A 20,241-nucleotide genomic window follows, 5' to 3' on the forward strand; every position below is an offset into this window, starting at 1 on the left:
CACAAGAACGGTGAGCAAAAATCCCAGAACCACACGGGGGGACCTAGTGAATGACCTGCAGAGAGCTGGGACCAAAGTAACAAAGCCTACCATCAGTAACACACTACGCCGCCAGGGACTCAAATCCTGCAGTGCCAGACGTGTCCCCCTGCTTAAGCCAGTACATGTCCAGGCCCGTCTGAAGTTTGCTAGAGAGCATTTGGATGATCCAGAAGAAGATTGGGAGAATGTCATATGGTCAGATGAAACCAAAATATAACTTTTTGGTAAAAACTCAACTCGTCGTGTTTGGAGGACAAAGAATGCTGAGTTGCATCCAAAGAACACCATACCTACTGTGAAGCATGGGGGTGGAAACATCATGCTTTGGGGCTGTTTTTCTGCAAAGGGACCAGGACGACTGATCTGTGTAAAGGAAAGAATGAATGGGGCCATGTATCGTGAGATTTTGAGTGAAAACCTCCTTCCATCAGCAAGGGCATTGAAGATGAAACGTGGCTGGGTCTTTCAGCATGACAATGATCCCAAACACACCGCCCCGGGCAACGAAGGAGTGGCTTCGTAAGAAGCATTTCAAGGTCCTGGAGTGGCCTAGCCAGTCTCCAGATCTCAACCCCATAGAAAATCTTTGGAGGGAGTTGAAAGTCCGTGTTGCCCAGCAACAGCCCCAAAACATCACTGCTCTAGAGGACATCTGCATGGAGGAATGGGCCAAAATACCAGCAACAGTGTGTGAAAACCTTGTGAAGACTTACAGAAAACGTTTGACCTCTGTCATTGCCAACAAAGGGTATATAACAAAGTATTGAGATAAACTTTTGTTATTGACCAAATACTTATTTTCCACAATAATTTGCAAATAAATTCATTAAAAATCCTACAATGTGATTTTCTGGATTTTTTTCTTCTCATTCTGTCTGTCATAGTTGAAGTGTACCTATGATGAAAATTACAGGCCTCTCTCATATTTTTAAGTGGGAGAACTTGCACAATTGGTGGCTGACTAAATACTTTTTTGCCCCACTGTATATGTGACCAATAAAATTAGATTTTAAATATTTTGCTGCGCGACTTATAATTTAGGAGCACCAGCGCGCCAAGAAAAAGGTAAGGATTCCAGCTTTAATATCTTCCATGTTTTTATGCTCCTACATTTCTTTGTGTGTGCCCCCAAAAAAGACCCTTGCTGTACCAGCATCTCCAGCTCTACTGGCACTGATCCTGTCACCATGGGCAAATGGTAAATGCTTTTTGTGGGAGAAGGAAGGAGACTTCTCTTGCTTATTCAAGGAGCTCTGGTGAAATACTAAACAATCTTTGGCTCTGTGTGTAAAGCTCTGGAACAGACACAAATGTACATTCATACACAGACAAGATATGGAATGTGAAATAGACAAATAAACCATGAGATTAGGAGATTAATCTACGCTGTGTGGTGTGTTGTGTTAAACTGTGTGTAGGTGTGTGTGGGCGTACTAGTGTGTGTGTATTTAGTACTTCTTCAGTTAACAAGGAAACAACAAGTCACAAGATTGTGGACAATGGAAAAGCTACCTAAAAACACATCACTGCCACAGAAACAAACCACAAGAGGAGTCCTCCAATCAGCAAAGAGCCTGACAAAAGAGAAGCCAATCAGAAGCACTCTTTGCCTGGGGAAACAGCTCTGTGTGTAGGGGACATCCACCTGCGTTGTTTCCTAACATGCAGCACCATGTAGAGGGGCAGTGTGTGTGTGTGGTGTGCCTGTCAGGGTGTGTCTGTGTCTCCCTGAATGTCTTCACTTTGGTGTGTGTGTTAACATTACTGTATACCAGCACGTGTGTGGTTGTGCGCCTGTCAGAGTGTGTCTGCGTCTGAGTGTGACCCTGTGTGTGTGCTCCTGTCACAGTGTGTATGTCTCTGTATGTGTCCCTCCCTGTGTGTCTCTCAGTGGGAGGCCTTCTGCTAGGCTGTCAGATTGAGAGGTCAGCCGTCAGGGAGGGGTCAGCCCGTCAGAGAGGGGCCAGCCCGTCAGAGAGGGGTCAGCCCATCAGAGAGGGGTCAGCCCGTCAGAGAGGGGTCAGCCCGTCAGAGAGGGGTCAGCCCGTCAGAGAGGGGTCAGCCCGTCAGAGGGGTCAGCCCGTCAGAGAGGGGTCAGCCCGTCAGAGGGGTCAGCCCGTCAGAGGGGTCAGCCCGTCAGAGGGGTCAGCCCGTCAGAGAGGGGTCAGCCCGTCAGAGGGGTCAGCCCGTCAGAGAGGGGTCAGCCCGTCAGAGGGGTCAGCCCGTCAGAGAGGGGTCAGCCCGTCAGAGGGGTCAGCCCGTCAGAGAGGGGTCAGCCCATCAGGGAGGGGTCAGCCCGTCAGAGAGGGGTCAGCCCGTCAGAGAGGGGTCAGCCCGTCAGAGAGGGGTCAGCCCGTCAGAGAGGGGTCAGCCCGTCAGAGAGGGGCCAGCCCGTCAGGGAGGGGTCAGCCCGTCAGAGAGGGGTCAGCCCGTCAGAGAGGGGTCAGCCCGTCAGGGAGGGGCCAGCCCGTCAGGGAGGGGTCAGCCCGTCAGAGAGGGGTCAGCCCGTCAGAGAGGGGTCAGCCCGTCAGAGGGGTCAGCCCGTCAGAGAGGGGTCAGCCCGTCAGAGAGGGGTCAGCCCGTCAGAGGGGTCAGCCCGTCAGAGAGGGGTCAGCCCGTCATATGGTCAGATGCACGGTAGCGGGTTGCTATTAGCGGAGTGGAATGTAGCGAGGTAAAACCGCTGTATGGGAGCGAGAGAGCTCAGCGTGGGATAGACAGCAGGGTCATTTCCCACAAACCACTGCTTTCCCACCCATCCAGAAAGGCCACCAAGATTTTTATGAAGTTAGAATAGTCACATTTACTCGCATGGAGATCCTCTCTAGCTTGATGCATTTCTATGCTCAAAACACACAAGTAGAAAGTGTTGTTATTGACTTGGCCAACAGTTCAACAGTGGTTTAATGTCTATCATATTATAAAGTAACACAGCCATTCAAAAATAAAACTTACAATGTGAAACCATTGATAAAACGCTCATGTCGTTCAGTGCAGTTACAATACAGTATCTCCTTTCCCATTCAGTGAATCACAGACTCTTGTTTTAAAACCCACTTCACGTATAAAGAGAGAGAGAAAATATAATGTGAATTAGGCAGAAGGGTGTAATCTCCTGTGTGAGATTAAATGGGCGATAGGCGAGACGAGGGCAGGCCGGGGTGCTGACAACAAGATAAACGTGCGACTCTCCCTGGCCCCTCCGCACCACTTCACTGCCAGCCCATCAATCCTCTCCTTTATGAAACACAGAGTAAAGGGAGTTGAAGTGTTTTTTGGGCCCTGGTTAAACCGCTAAGCTAGAAGAGGCTTCAAAACAGAGGAGGACATATTCTTCCAGCCAAAGCTCCATTTGTAGACTTCAATTTCAGTCAGCCGCGTTGCGGTTCTAATGGGGTATAGGCCTATCTGCAAAAACATGTTACACCAGCGCAGCCATCATAATAGATCACACGGCGTGTCAGTGTGTGTGCACGTGTCCTGGTACAGAGAGCTAAAATGCTGTAGCAGTGTTTTGCCTGGTGTTTAATATGCAGCATATTAAGGAAGAGGGGCCATTACACAGGTGCACCTTGTACAGGGGACAATAAAAGGTCACTAAAATGTGCAGTTTTGTAACAAAGCACAATGCCACAGATGTCTCAAGTTGAGGCAGCGTGCAATTGGTATGCTGACTGCAGAAATGTCTACCAGAGCTGTTGCCAGAGAATTGAATGTTCATTTCTCTACAATAAGCCGCCTCCAACATCGTTTTACATAATTTGGCAATACGTCCAACCGGCCTCACAACTTCAGACCACGTGTAACCACACCAGCCCATGACCTCCACACCCGGCTTCTTCACCTGCGGGATTGTCTCAGACCAGCCACACGGACAGCTGATGAAACTGTGGGTTTGCACAAGCAAATCATTTCTGCACAAACTGTCAGAAACCATCAGCGTGTGTGGGCAAGCGGTTTGCTGATGTCAATGTTTTGAACAGAGTGCCCCATGGTGGCGGTTGGGTTATGGACAGGCATAAGCTACGGACAAGGAACACAGTTGCATTTTATCGAAGGCAATTTGAAAGCACAGAGATACCGAGACGATCTTGAGGCCCATTGTCGTGCCATTCATCAGCCGTCATTACCGCATGTTTCAGCATGATAATGCACGGCCCTCTGTTGCAAGGATCTGTACATAATTCTTCCATGGCCTGCACACTCGCCAGAAATGTCACCCACTGAGCATGTTTGGGATGCTCTGGATCGACGTGTACGACAGCGTGCTTCAGTGCCCGCCAATATCAAGCAACTTCACACAGCCATTGAAGAGGAGTGTGACAACATTCCACAGGCCACAATAAACAGCTTGATCAACTCTATGAGGAAGAGATGCATCGTGCTGCATTTGGCAAATGCTGGTCACACCAGATACTGACTGGTTTTCTGATCCACGCACCTACCTTTTTTTGAAGGTACAGTATCTGGGACTAACAGATCTGTATTGCCAGTCATGTGAAATCCATAGATTAGGGCCTAACGATTTGATTTCAATTGACTGATTTCCTTATATGAACTGTAACTCATTAATGCCTTTGAAATTCTTGCATGTTACGTTTATATTTTTGTTCAGTGTATTTTCTTTGAGGGAAAACTAAAGTTGCTCCCCCTGATCAATCTACTGAAGCAACAATGTTTGCTAATTTATAAAAATAAAAAAACATTTACATAAGTACTCAGTACTTTACTTTGTTGAAGCACCTTTGGCAGCGATTACAGCCTAGAGTCTACTTGGGTATGAGGCTACAAGCTTGGCACACCTGCATTTGGGGATTTTCTCCCATTCTTCTCTGCAGATCCTCTCAAGTGCTGTCATGTTGGATGGGAAGCGTTGCTGCACAGCTATTTTCAGGTCTCTCCAAAGATGTTCGATCGGGTTCAAGTCCGGGCTCTGGCTGGGCCACTCAAGGACATTCAGAGACTTGTCCCAAAGCCACTCCTGCATTTTCTTAGCTGTGTGCTTAGCGTTATTGTCCTTTTGGAAGGTGAACCTTCACCCCAGTCTTCGCCCCAGAGGTCCTGAGCGCTACCTGGAGCAGGTTTTAATCAAGGATCTCTCTGTACTTTGCTCCGTTCATCTTGCCGCAATCCTGACTAGTGTCCCAGTCCCTGCCGCTGAAAAACATCCCCATAGCATGATGCTGCCACCACCAAGCGGGCTGTGATGTGCCTTTTACTTAGGAGTGGTTTTCATCTGGCCACTCCACCATAAAGGCCTGATTGGTGGAGTGCTGCAGAGATGGTTGTCCTTCTGGAAGGTTCTCCCATCTCCACAGAGGAACTCTAGAGCTCTGTCAGTGGCCATCTTGCTCAGTTTGGCCAGATGGCCAGCTCTAGAAAGAGAATTGGTGGTTCCAAACTTCTTCCATTTAATGATGGACACCACTGTGTTCTTGGGGACCTTCAATGCTGCAGACATTTTTTGGGTACCCTTCCCCAAATCTGTGCCTCAACACAATTCTGTCTCGGAGCGCTACGGACAATTTCTTCGACCTCATGGCTTGGTTTTTGCTCTGACATGCACTGTCAACTGTGGGACCTTATATAGACAGGTGTGTGCCTTTCCAAATCATGTCCAATCAATTGAATTTACCACAGGTGGACTCCAATCAAGTTGTAGAAACATCTCAAAGATGATAAATGGAAACAGGATGCACCAGAGCTAAGGGTCTGAATACTTATGTAAATAAGGTATTTCTGTTTTTTATTTTTAACACATATGCTAACATTTAAAAAAAACTGTTTTCACTTCGTCATTATGGGGTATTGTGTGTAGATTGCTAAGGAAAAACATTTATTTAATACATTTTAGAATAAGGTTGTAATGTAACAAAATGTGGAAAAAGTCAAGGGGTCTGAATACTTTCCGAAGGCACTGTATGCAGCATATTAAGGAAGAGGGATTAGGGTTGTCTGGTGTTCATTTAGCAGCATATTAAGGAAGAGGGATTAGGGTTGTCTGGTGTTCATTTAGCAGCATATTAAGGAAGAGGGATTAGGGTTGTCTGGTGTTCATTTAGCAGCGTATTAAAGAAGAGGGATTAGGGTTGTCTGGTGTTCATTTAGCAGCATATTAAGGAAGAGGGATTAGGGTTGTCTGGTGTTCATTTAGCAGCATATTAAGGAAGAGGGATTAGGGTTGTCTGGTGTTCATTTAGCAGCATATTAAGGAAGAGGGATTAGGGTTGTCTGGTGTTCATTTAGCAGCATATTAAGGAAGGGGGATTAGGGTTGTCTGGTGTTCATTTAGCAGCATATTAAGGAAGAGTGATTAGGGTTGTCTGGTGTTCATTTAGCAGCATATTAAGGAAGGGGGATTAGGGTTGTCTGGTGTTCATTTAGCAGCATATTAAGGAAGAGGGATTAGGGTTGTCTGGTGTTCATTTAGCAGTATATTAAGGAAGAGGGATTAGGGTTGTCTGGTGTTCATTTAGCAGTATATTAAGGAAGAGGGATTAGGGTTGTCTGGTGTTCATTTAGCAGCATATTAAGGAAGAGGGATTAGGGTTGTCTGGTGTTCATTTAGCAGCATATTAAGGAAGAGGGATTAGGGTTGTCTGGTGTTCATTTAGCAGCATATTAAGGAAGAGGGATTAGGGTTGTCTGGTGTTCATTTAGCAGCATATTAAGGAAGAGGGATTAGGGTTGTCTGGTGTTCATTTAGCAGCGTATTAAGGAAGAGGGGCTCGTGAGTATTGCGTTTCAGCCTGGAAATTCAAGGTATTTTCACTAGGCATCAATTCAGAAAGGGGTGTGAGGGAGGGAAAGAGAGAAAGGGGAGTAAGGGAGGGAAAGAGAGAAAGGGAGATGGAGAAGAAGAGAGAGAAACAGAACGAATAATAGAGAAAAGATAAGCAAAAAAGTAGGAAAGAAAAGGAGAGTGAAAGAGCAGGAGAGAAAGAGAGAGAGAAAGAGACAAAGATCTAAAAAAAGAAAGGGTAAGAGATTGAGAGAGGGAAAGACCGCAAACTTAACCCAGGCGAGTGATTTCCAAGAGGCCTCTCTAAATCTTGTTTTACAAAAACTCTGATGGTGAAGATGCTTTTTTCGAAACTCTCACCCCAATAATCTTTACACAATGCTGCAGCTGAACTTAACAGAAAATATGTAGGTATTATTTTCCACCTAGTCCTCAAAAGCTGACTTTATCCACCCTGTGCGTGACTTAGGTGGATAAGTCTGTAAAGACAAACTTTTCAGCAACCTTTTCAGTACACATTTATTCCCACTAAGAGGCTCTCTAAAATCTCTAAACCTGGAGACAAATGCAAACATTATTTAACACACACACACACAGATTTAGTTACAACGTTCACGAGTGAGACTGAGCTGAGATTCTTGAGCTTCCTCTAAATTCAGAAGGCAGTGGATCTTTTCAGGGATGGGGGTATGGTGTTGTTCCTGCCGTTATCCTGGTGGGCCACATGGAGAAGCAGGGGGGTGTAATACGACTTAGAGGGGCCCAGCCCAGGGTATTTACTTAGAGTACCCAGGCTACTTACCAGGTCCTCACTGACTCAGGGCCACAACACATCACAGGCCACACACACACACACAGACTATATTTAGGGCTTTTTTAGGGAGATGGAGGAGAGGGGAGAGAAATGGATTGGGCTTTCAGAAGCAGAGGAATCGCGTGTCAGGCAAGGTGATTTATTTCCTGGTAATCCTGTCCTTATAAGAAGTACATTTCAAAGAATTCATTTTCCTTGCAGTGAAGAAAAGAGCTGATTTTGTGAGGCTTTATTGTTGACCTTATGCAATAGTGTTGCATACAGTATAAAATAGGTTGAGCTGTCTACTAAAGTGATGACTTCAGTTGAAATACCCAATATCCATCCTCATCCTATGCTTTGTGCATTGCAGAAAGTTCAGGACTTAACCAGTGAACTATTCATAAACATTGTACCCATACATGGGTGTTAACTGGAAAGGTCTAGGACAGGGGTTCCCAAACTCTTTTAGTCCACGACCACATTTTGATATTTAAAAAAATTTGCAACCCGAAACCATGTGATTTTTTTTTCTTCTGCCAATGTAAACTTTTTTATTTGGGGCTATGGCAGTCAATTTAAAAACATTCTAACAGTATTTCTGATTTTCTTAACTCACCATTACATACTTTTAATGTGGGGCTATCACAGTCATTTGCAAATTAGTCTGACATATGCCGCGTTCAAAACAACTGGGAACTCGGAAATCTCCGACATCTGACTACAGACAACTGAGAACTCTGCAAAAAAACGAGCTCTGATTAGGAAAAAATCGTTTTGAACGGTCATACAACTCGGAATTCCAACTCGGGAACTCGGGCCTCTTTCTAGAGCTCCGACATTCCGACCTGAAGATCACTGACGTCATGAATTGACCTTGTATTTTTGAGTTTCCAGTTGTCTTGAACGCACCAATAATGCATCTTATCCAACCTGGATTGATTTTTGGTTTTAATGCAGACAAAAGCACTGAATCGAGCTTCACACATATGAGCTGGCAAAGGGTACCATGAGTTTTATGGTGCTTCCAAGACTGGGAACTTGGAAAAATATGTGGTCAATTCATGACGTCAGTGATCTTCAGGTCGGAAAGTCGGAGCTCTAGAAAGAGGACTGAGTTCCCGAGATGGAATTCCGAGTTTGATGACCTATCAAAAAAATTATCCCAGTCAGAGCTTGTTTTTTTCCCCAGTTGCCAGTTGTCTTGAACGCACTAAAGTCGGAAGTCTGAGATTTGAAGAGTGACCAGTTCCCAGTTGTTTTGAACGCAGCATTAAATCTCAAAGGGAGATGGCAGGGTGTTCCCTATGAGTCATGAACCAAAACTCCTCTGTAGTGACCCGTGAATGCGTTGGCTGCAGCATTTGTTCACGTCAGCTAGATCAGCTGTTCAGTTTCACTTTCCGGCATGTCAACTGAGCCAGGATCACAGTCAAACGGATTGGGAAGTAGGTCCCAAAGTGCTATTCCAAGCGTTGGAGATGAGCAGTCGTCACTCGTGTGGGACACTTACTGGTGCTGTTTCTGTTAGAAACATGCACAGCTGAGGGAAGGGGGCATGTTTCACTCTTAAAATACTTTCTCCATCTGAATCCAAAGATTCGATCTGTAGAATGATTTTGTACTTCCCCTACATGCTTGCATCCAGTTCGTTCAATTTCCCAAATATGTCTGTTACATTGGCAAGAAGGCAGTTTCTTTTATTACATCCATTGTGAATGACAACAGTTCCTCTCTCAATGCAAACAATCTATCCAACACTCCCTCTCCATAACCACCAGGCCTCGGGGTGAAATAGAACATTGTCAAGGTCTGATCCCATATCTCCATACTGTTTTGCAAACAGGCATGCATGCAGTGTAACAATCGAAGTTACCTGCCGCAGTATATATATATTTTGTTTTACATTTTTTTAATAGATTTAACCTCTATTTAACTAGGCCAGTCAGCAAGTCAACAACGTCTTATTTACAATGACGGCCTACCCAAACCCGGACGACAATGGGCCAATTATGCGCCGCCCTATGGGACTCCCAATCACGGTGATACAGCCTGGAATCTAACCAGGGTCTGTAGTGACGCCTCTAGCACTGAGATGCAGTGTCTTAGACCGCTGCACCACTCGGGAGCCCTATCTCCAAGTTCTGTGCTTAGCTCTTTTGCCGCCAGTTCCTCTTGGTGCATCATATCATGACTCCATATGGGGATACACATTCATCATTTTCATTTAGATTTTTAAGGTTAACCACATTACAATGATTGAGATACAAAATACATTATTATAATATATATATTTTTGTATATATATATTTTTTTAAGTCTCCCGTGACCCCATTTTTATATCAGGCGACCCCACGTGGGGTTGCAACCCCAAGTTTGGGAACAGCTGGTCTAGGAGATGGAGCATGCCAGATGTGTATCCCAGTACTAAGAGACTGGCTTCTTCCATTCTCCTGAGTGGATGAATAGGCCAGAGGGAAGAGAAGCGTCATAGAGACAGCTTTTAAATAAATCTAGATAGGCCTAGTCCCCTTGGTCTAATGCACTATTCATTGAGTTGAGTCCCACAAGCCAAACCCTCTCCAAGTCGCCTTATGGGCAAAGGGAAGGCAGGGGAGGGAGGTTGAGAGGGTTGGAAAAACCAGGAAGCGGACCAATATTTATTTAGGTCACCCTGCTGCTATATAGAACAGGTGCAGCACCAGAAGCAACAATATGTTGCTTTTACAACAACGTGAGATGTCCAGAGCTGTCTGTTCAGACACTATTGCCAGTCGCTCTCAGGACCTCCCACCCCTGTTGTGGCCTACTACTACCCCACAACAGCCAACACCCATCCCTGCCATGGACATACGCAGGCACACACACCTCAAATGCCCCCACCCAATGGCATAGCCTAGTGGAAACTGAAGGGGCAAATATGCTGTGCAATTTCAGCCAAAATGTTTCACCTTATTTTCCAGAGCAAAACACGGCAGAAGCCTTTTATTTTTTGAGAATGAGAGAGAAGGAGGGAAATAGAGAGAGAGGGCTCTATAGAGCCCTGGGGCATAGCATTTTGCATTGTGTTAAGTTATTTATGTGAAATCTTCCAGGGAGGGAGTTGCAGAGGTCAGGACTTCATGGCAGACACACATCTATGGGCAGTGGGATCTGCTGTAGTGTGTACGCACACGCCCGATCGCCCACTCACACACATTCTCTTCTTTTCCCCTGTTATATCACTGTCATACTGGATCTCAGCGATGGTCACCTGATTGAAATATGCATTGCTGTATCTCTGCTCTCTCCCTCTTATTTATGAGTCTGTAGGTAGCTACTGAAGACAGCATGCCTTTGTTAGATTCTGGGTTAAACTTGGAACATTGTTATACTCAGAAGTATAGTATATAAGGAGTGAAAGAGACTGGTTTTTACATCAGAAGTTAATGGTTATCTGTAGGAGACAGATGGCTGTGGAATGTGTTAGGGGAGACGGGTGGAGATCTTTGGATAAGGCCTCAAGGGGGTTGAGGTCAGGTCAGATTCCGTTAAGGGAGAAACAATGGTTAATTATCCTATCACGTCGTCTTCCTGTCAGACCATAAAAATGTAAGGATGAGTGGCTAAATTGGAGTATATATATATATATGTCTGAATGCAGCTGTATCGACCCTCTGGGCAGAATAAACTTGGTTAAGCTTTCATAAATGTCCGTTGAGTTTTTTACTCTGAGAATTAGAACCTAACACCTTACTGTCTGATCTTTCACTGTGTTGAGTGGGTTCCCAGGGCTATGCTGGGGTAGTGAGAGGTCGGCGACACACTGGAGGGTGGCAGTGGTAGGGAATGCACATATTTTGTAGGGGACACTATCTTCCAGACTATGAGTAAGCCATTGAGTCAATCTATAAAAGTGTCCCGGTGTGTCGCAGGGTTCCTTTTGATTTCCTGTTGTATTGACTGTGTCCTACCACTGTTCTCAGGAAATGGGAAAGAAAGAGAGATTGATTTCCATCCCATCTGTCCCTGTACCCCCCTCCCTTCATAATTCTCTCTCTCGCTTCATTCCTCCTTGACACCACTGTGTTGCAGTGAATAGCAACTTGGTGAAGACTGATTAACCTTATTGCTTTGGCTACGGATTCTATCAATGTTAATCTAATTTAGCCCTGACCTGCTTGTGTATGTGTGTGCACGCATGCGTGTCATCGCTCTAAATCCAGTTTGCATGAATGTGATTGTGTGCATTAATCAAATGACCCCTTAACTCAGTTAATGTAGTAGGTTAAATGCAGTAAATGGCTTCTGTGTTTATAAAAATATTGATTGGTCTACATTCTAAAGATAGACCACCAACAGCACTTTTTATAATTTCCAAAGTAACTACAAAAACACCTTCTTAAAAATGCATAGTATGCCAAAAATGGGAGATTGGTTAAACTTGATCCCTGTGCATAGGTCTGTGAACCGTTCCTAAGATTCATTGTACTGTGACCCACAGTGGAATGTAAAGCAATTCAAATCCAGGGACTGGAGATGTTTAGCACGGCACTGCTGGTTTTCATCCTTCCGTCCCCTCTAACAAGGGACGGCTTCAGACCTGGTTGGTACTTGGGACACAACGAAGCAAATTTTATTGGTCGCGTACACATATTTTGCAAATGTATGGCGGGTGTAGGGAAGTGCTTATGTTCCTAGCTCCAACAGTGCAGTAATACCCAACAATACACGCAAATCCCAAAAAAGTAAAGGAATTAAGAAATATACCTGGCCAATCAGTGACAGTTATACACTCAGTAGTCAGTTTATTTGCTCCTAAAGACAGTGAGTCACGTGGCCTGCTATATAAAGCAGGCAGACAGGCATCGAGGCATTCAGTTACTGTTCGATTGAACTTTAGAATGGGAAAAACAAGTGACCTAAGCGACTGAGCGTGGTATGATCATCGGTGCCAGGTGCACCGGCTCCAGTATCTCAGAAACGGCAGCCTCCTGGGGTTCACGCACGACAGTGTCTAGGGTTTACAGAGAAAGGTCTACAAACAAAAACATCCAGTCAGCGGCAGTCGTTTGGGTGAAAACAGCTTGTTGATAAGAGGTTGAAGGAAAATGGCAAGAATTGTGCAAACTAACAGGCAGGCCACAAACAGGAAAATAATGGAGCAGTACTACAGCGGTGTACAGAACGGCATCTCGGAATGCACAACTCTTCTGTCGTTGTCACAGATGGGCTATTGCAGCAGAAGACCACACCGGGTTCTATTCTTATCAGCTAAAAACAAGAAGAAGTGGCTCTAGTGGGATCACCAACACTGGACAATTGAGGAGAGGAAAAACATTGCCTGGTCCTACAAATCCCAGTTCCTGTTGCGTCATGCTGATGGCAGAGACAGGATTTGGCCTGGGCACTAAGCAGCATTAGTCCATGGCCCCATCCTGCCTGGTGTCAACTGTACAGGCTGGTTGTGTTGGTGGTGTAATGGTGTGGGGAATGTTTTCCTGGCACACGTTAGGTCCCTTGATACCAATTGAGCAAAGTTTGAATGCCACACCTTGTAGAATCCATGCCCCGATACTAGATGGGTGTACCTAATAAACTGGCCACTGAGTGCATATCAATTATCTATCAGGGAGAAAGGAAGAGCAGAAAAAGGAATGCAGGACCCGGAGGTGTGGATGTGACTGACTTGCCCTGGTGTAGTGGGTTTATTTAGTCTAGTTGGTACGAAGTAGGGAAAGGGGATACCTAGTCAGTTGCACAACTGAATGCATTCGACCGAAATGTGTCTTCCGCAGTTGTTGTTGGGGGTTAACTGCCTTGCTCAAGAGCAGAACGGCAGACTTTTCCACCTTGCCGGCTCGGGGATTAGAATCAGCTCCCTTTCGGTTAGTGGCCCAACGCTCTTCACCGCTAGGCTACCTGCCACCCTAAGTAGCTTAAGTACTGTGTGTCTAATTAGACAATGGACTGAACTGGCGGGCTGCTGGTGACATTTGGTGTGTTTTAGCCATTGTGACATGTCAACACTCTGGCCAAAACGCAGACCGGCCGGCTTGACCTTTCCAGCGGCTCAGCAGTTTCCCCAGAGACAGTCATTATTTCATTTCTCCTTCCTCTATTATTCTCTCTCTCCCTCCCTGCAGTTTGTCACCCCAGAGAGGTCAGCTCTCCATCTGAGAGGCACGCCTAATGAGAGAGAGAGAGAGAGAGAGAGAGAGAGAGAGAGAGAGAGAAGGAGAGAATGAAAAAATAAGGAAAAGCTGGAAGGGATGAGCTCCCAGTAATAGTGCTAAAGACTGAGAGATAGCACCAGAGAGCCACAGAGATAGCATACACCGATAGAGATGCAGAGAGAAGAGAGAATTCTCTGGACACCGTGGGCCAGTGAAGGGGGTTCACCTAGGGGTCGTGACAGGGGCTGTACCAAATGTTTGATGTATTATAATAATTGATTATGCTTATGTTGTATTAATAGAAGGGGAGGGGTTATAAGATCCCGCCCTCCTTACATTTATAGGGTCCTAGACTACAGATTAACAATATATATTCATTTTAGAGGTTTAGTATTGTTCCACAGTTGTTTTCTGGTCTCTTTGCTCTTATTAAAGAGACCCCTCTGAGAAATGTGTGACTGTGAAGACAGAACTCTGCAGGGAGTGTAAGAGATAAGACATTAGTCAGACATTCCACTATAAATCAACTTGGATATTTACTGCTAAGCTTTTAGATAGCTATATAAACAAGAGTTTTAGTGTAGAATAGGCATTGTTTTGGTCTCATGAGTAAAAGATAATGACGTAGGCAGTGACATCACTAGGGCTGACTTCGGGTTTAATAAATAACTTGGGACTTTTTCTTTGATGCAGAACTGACTCGGAAACATGCGTTATGTTCCTGTTGTCAACTTCTGTCTGCAACTGCATTAATAAAGGTTTTTGAATGATTTAATTAAAGATATTGTCATAATGCTAATTTCACCAATGAGCCAATGACTGACAAGGAACAAGGAAACGAACCCCAACACCAGACTAACACATGACCCTTAGTCCCTCCAGTACTAAACACTGCAACCAAATGCTATATAACTCTAAATCAAATCAAATCAAGTTTATTTTATTTTATATAGCCCTTCGTACATCAGCTAATATCTCAAAGTGCTGTACAGAAACCCAGCCTAAAACCCCAAACAGCAAGCAATGCAGGTGTAGAAGCACGGTGGCTAGGAAAAACTCCCTAGAAAGGCCAAAATTAATTAACTCTAGGAGCCTAAATTAATTACCAGTGGAATGAAAGAGGAATGCAGCAGCTACCTAAACCTTTACCCTACCACACAAAATTCAGTTCAACAGCCAGCCCAGTTGGAAGCGGCCAGGGGGAAACCAGAAGCTTTGTGTCTTATTACCTGAGTCAAGACTCTTAACAATCCCATGGGCCCGGTGACAGGATGAACCTCTTAATCCCATGGGCCCGGTGACAGGATGAACCTCTTAATCCCATGGGCCCGGTGACAGGATAAAACTCTTAATCCCACGGGCCCGGTGACAGGATGAACCTCTTAATCCCATGGGCCCGGTGACAGGATGAACCTCTTAATCCCATGGGCCCGGTGACAGGATGAACCTCTTAATCATATGGCTCTGTGACAGGATGAAACTCTTAATCCTATGGCTCTGTGACAGGATGAAAGTCTTAATCCTATGGCTCTGTGACAGGATGAAACTCTTAATCCTATGGCTCTGTGACAGGATGAAACTCTTAATCCTATGGCTCTGTGACAGGATGACACTCTTAATCCTATGGCTCTGTGACAGGATGAAACTCTTAATCCTATGGCTCTGTGACAGGATGAAACTCTTAATCCTATGGCTCTGTGACAGGATGAAACTCTTAATCCCATGGGCTCTGTGACAGGAGGAGTTTGTGTGAATGGAGGAGAGGCGTGGATGCCTTTTATGACCAAGAGTAGGGCTAGGCCATCTATGAAATTCATTTGATATTCCAAAGGCCTGTATCGCAAGAATCCAAGTTATAATTTTTTTTATGAGCCTTTATCTCCGCTTGTTCACATCTTGTCTTTTTTATTTAGTCTCCTTCGCTCCTTCTGCTGTGACTGTGAACCTCCCCTGCCCCTCACAACAAAGATGAGAGATCACTTCTTCCTGTCTGTAACAAGTGGTTTCAACTCGCTAGTCGCTATTTGCATTTGAGGTTTGGTCCAACAGAATCAGTCATATGGACACCAAAATATCACTTTACTGTAATAGAGGAGAGGTTAAGCTTTCTAACGATACCCTTTTTGTGTCTCAACTGCTCAAGTTGCGCGCAGAGCAGACATTACTAACACAGGAGTATCAATGAACACAGATTTTGGAAAATGTATGCTCAGTTTGTCTCAGTTTGTCTAAACTTGAAATATAAAGATAAGATGGCTACTCACTAGTACTTGGGCTTGTGCTTGAGAGATTGTTTATGAGACCTGTGTTAATGTTCTATAATGCCTGCTACAAGAAGTTAGTCATTATTAGTGTATGTGCATTATGCATGGTTATGGTTAAATTTGAGAGAAAGAAGGCCTTTTCATAGACTTGAAAGCCAGATCAGTGAATATTGCAAAAAAAGCAGAGTAAACTATTTTTATTAAAATAATGACATTATTTGTGGGTCTTATTGTTGTAGAAGGCTTATATGCTGTTGTTAGGGTTCGTTCCTTTCGTCCTTGTCAATCATCATTGGCTCATTGGTGAAATTAGCATTATGACAGTATATTTAATTAAATTGTTCAAGAACTTTTATTAATGCAATTGCAGACAGAAGTTGACAATCAGGAACATAGAACACATGTTTCCGAGTAAGTTCTGCATCAAAGGAAAAGTCCACGTTGCTTTTATCATGCTTGGAGTCAACCCCCTGTGATGTCACTGCATACGTTATTACATCCTACTCCTCAGACCAAGCCCATGCATACACAGCTATACTAACTTGCAAGAGATACAATAGTTCCAGTGTTTTCTAACGCCTCAGCAGTAAATGTCCACTCCCCCAAGTTGATTTATTGTGGAATGTCTGACTAGTCTCTTACCTCCTTCACTCCCCTGCACAGTTCTGTCTCAGTCACACATTTCTAAGAGGGGTCTATTTATAATAGGCAGAGAGAGAGAGAGAGAGAGAAAACAACTGTGGACCAATTCTGAACCTCTATAATGAATATATATATTGTTAATCTGTAGTCTAGGACCCTATAAATGAAAGGAGGGAGGGCTCTTATAACCCCTCCCCTTCTATTAATACTACATAAGCATAATCAATTTATTCTAATACATCAAACATTTTGGTACAACCCTTATCATGACCCCTAGGTGAACCCGACACTGTGGAAGGCTTATATTATCACGCCCTGACCTTAGAGATCCTTTTAATTCTCTATTTGGTAGGTCAGGGTGTGACTAGGGTGGGAAATCTATGTTTATATTTCTTTGTTGGCCGAGTATGGTTCCCAATCAGAGACAGCTGTCTATCGTTATCTCTGATTGGGGATCATACTTAGGCAGCCCTTTTTCCCACCTTCAGTTGTGGGATCTTGTCTTTGTGTGTTGCATGTGTTGCACTCCTAGCTTTACGTTCGCTGAGTTGTTTATTGTTTGTGGTGGAACATTTACAATTAAAAGAAAATGTACGCCTACTACGCTGCACCTTGGTCTTCATTTAACGACGGACGTAACATATATGCTGAGCACAGCCAACAAGTGCTCAGCATATGTGGAAACTCCTTCAGGACTGTTGGGAAAGCATTCCAGGTGACTACCTCATGAAGCTGGCTGAGAGAATGCCAAGAGTGTGCAAAGCTGTCATCAAGGCAAAGGGTGGCTACTTTGAAGAATCTCAAATTTTTTTAACACATTTTTGGTTACTACATGATTCCATATGTGTTATGTCATAGTTTTGATGTCTTCACTATTATTCTACACTGTAGAAAATAGTAAAAATAAATAAAAAACGTTGAATGAGTAGGTGTGTCCAAACTTTTGACTGGTACTGTATATCGTGAATCGCCCATAACTTTGAAAAAAGATTGAGATATCATTTTTAGGCCATATCACCCAGCCCAAACCAAGAGGTACAGACACTGAACTGATTGGCTGGTGGCCATTGTACAGCTTAAAGTAAAGATTTAACTGTGTAGAAGCCACAGAGAGAGCGAGAAAGAGCCAGAGAGAGCGAGAGAGAGAGCCAGAGAGAGCGAGAGAGAGAGAGCCAGAGAGAGACAGAGCGAGAGAGCGAGAGAGAGAGAGAGCCAGAGAGAGACAGCGTGAGAGAGCGAGAGAGAGAGCGAGAGAGAGAGCGAAAGCGAGAGAGAGAGCGAGCGAGAGCCAGAGAGAGCGAGAGAGAGAGAGCGAGACAGAGCCAGAGAGAGCGAGACAGAGCCAGAGAGAGCGAGAGAGAGCCAGAGAGAGCCAGAGAGAGAGACAGAGAGAGCGAGAGAGAGCCAGAGAGAGCGAGACAGAGCCATAGAGAGCCAGAGAGAGCGAGACAGAGCCAGAGAGAGCGAGACAGAGCCAGAGAGAGCGAGACAGAGCCAGAGAGAGCGAGACAGAGCCAGAGAGAGCCATAGAGAGCCAGAGAGAGCGAGACAGAGCCAGAGAGAACGAGACAGAGCCAGAGAGAGCGAGCCAGAGATCTGTTTATTTATCTTCCCTTGCCATTCACACAATACCTAGTTGCACAACGTTACACCAGTGTAAATAGATAATAATATAACATTTGAGATGTCTATATATTTTTTATGCTTATTTTTTACATTTCGGATTGCATATTTCACGTTTGTTTGTTTTTCACTTGCTTTGAGAATGTAAACATAAGTTTCCCACGCCAATAAAGCGCCTTAGAATTTGAGATAGAGAGGAGAGCGAGAGAGCAAGAGAAAGAGAGAGTGAGAGAGGGCGAGAGAGCAAGAGAAAGAGAGTGAGAGAGGGCGAGAGAGCAAGAGAAAGAGAGAGTGAGAGAGGGCGAGAGAGCAAGAGAAAGAGAGTGAGAGAGGGCGAGAGAGCAAGAGAAAGAGAGAGTGAGAGAGGGCGAGAGAGCAAGAGAAAGAGAGAGTGAGAGAGGGCGAGAGCGTGCTGTGATTCTCACCCAGGATAGTTAAGGACTACAGGTTGCAGAGGGACTTGGTGATAAAAGCTAACAGAGTGTGAAGTGCATGTGGAGGGTGTTAAAGTCAAGTACAGCTGAAGAGTAAACATACCAGTAAATAGGTGTTTTGTTATTGGGAGCTGAGAAGCCACCTGACATCGACAGGAGATCAAGGTTGTGAAAATCTGGAGGTGCGAGTGGAACTTCAAACTTTTTGAAGAGGCAGAGAAGTAGGCTTGGACGATATACCGCATGTCAGGGTATCTGGAAATAACCACGGGATGTTTTTTCAATACCGTCAAAACTATTTATTTTCAGTTTTTTAATACATTTGAATTTTTGTGCCTACTTTTTAAGTAAGTACCTGCAATCAACTTGTGAAATATGTTAGGAGATAGAGGACTGCGTTCTTCATTTCACTGGACAAATAATTTTTCATTAGGAAGTTTACCGGTTGTCCCCAGTCACATGGTGTTTGTTTACAAGCACACAAGACCGGAACCTTGTAAGTCACTCACTGTTGTGCAGCACGAGCCAGGTGATTTAGTTACAGTATGGAATTCACAGATAAATGTTTGTGAGCTAGATAGCTTAGAACTATTATTTAACTGTCTAAATGTGCTAAATGCTCTGGAGTTGTGCATTTGGATAGCTAAGCTATCTAGCTAAGTGGTTAGCTTCTTCCAAAATCAAGCTTCACTTGGTAACAGCAGAGAATCCCCTCCTGGATCAAGCCTTGCTGTCTAGTATTTGTTTTGTGTGTGCAGCAAACTGTGAATAGCATTTTTTAGTACTTGTACAGTGCATTCGGAAAGTATTCAGACCCCATTTTGTTACGTTACAGCCTTATTCTAAAATTGATAAAATCCTCAATCTACACACAATACCTGATAATGACAATGCGAAAACATGTTTTCAGAAATTTTTCCAAATATATTAACAAATAAAAAACAGAAATATCTTATTTACAGAAGTATCCAGACCCTTCGCTATGAGACTCTAAATTGAGCTCAGGTGCATCCTGCGTCCATTGATCATCCTTGAGATGTTTCTACAACTTGATTGGAGTCCACCTGTGGTAAATTCATTTGATTGGACATGATTTGGAAAAGCACACACTTGTCTACATAAGGTCCCACAGTTGACAGTGCATGTCAGAGCAAAAACCAAGGTCGAAGGAATTGTCCGTAGAGCTCTAAGACAGGATTGTGTCGAGGCACAGACCCCCCCCCCCCCCCAAATACAGTGGGGAGAACAAGTATTTGATACACTTGACAATTTTGCAGGTTTTCCTACTTACAAAGCATGTAGAGGTCTGTACTTTTTATCATAGGTACACTTCAACTGTGAGAGACGGAATCTAAAAATCCAGAAAATCACATTGTATGATTTTTAAGTAATTAATTAGCATTTTATTGCATGACATAAGTATTTGATACATCAGAAAAGCAGAACTTAATATTTGGTACAGAAACCTTTGTTTGCAATTACAGAGATCATATGTTTCCTGTAGTTCTTGACCAGGTTTGCACACACTGCAGCAGGGATTTTGGCC

General features: G+C 44.3%; 1 pseudogene; it reads right to left on the reverse strand.

Moving 5' to 3' along the window:
- Positions 1–7,439: 7,439 nt before the first annotated feature.
- The window catches only part of LOC120023267, a 104,951-nt pseudogene continuing 92,149 nt past the window's right edge, over positions 7,440–20,241 (reverse strand).

The sequence above is a fragment of the Salvelinus namaycush genome, chromosome 28 (genome assembly GCF_016432855.1).
Source record: "Salvelinus namaycush isolate Seneca chromosome 28, SaNama_1.0, whole genome shotgun sequence".
In the NCBI taxonomy this organism is placed as follows: Eukaryota; Metazoa; Chordata; class Actinopteri; order Salmoniformes; family Salmonidae; genus Salvelinus; species Salvelinus namaycush.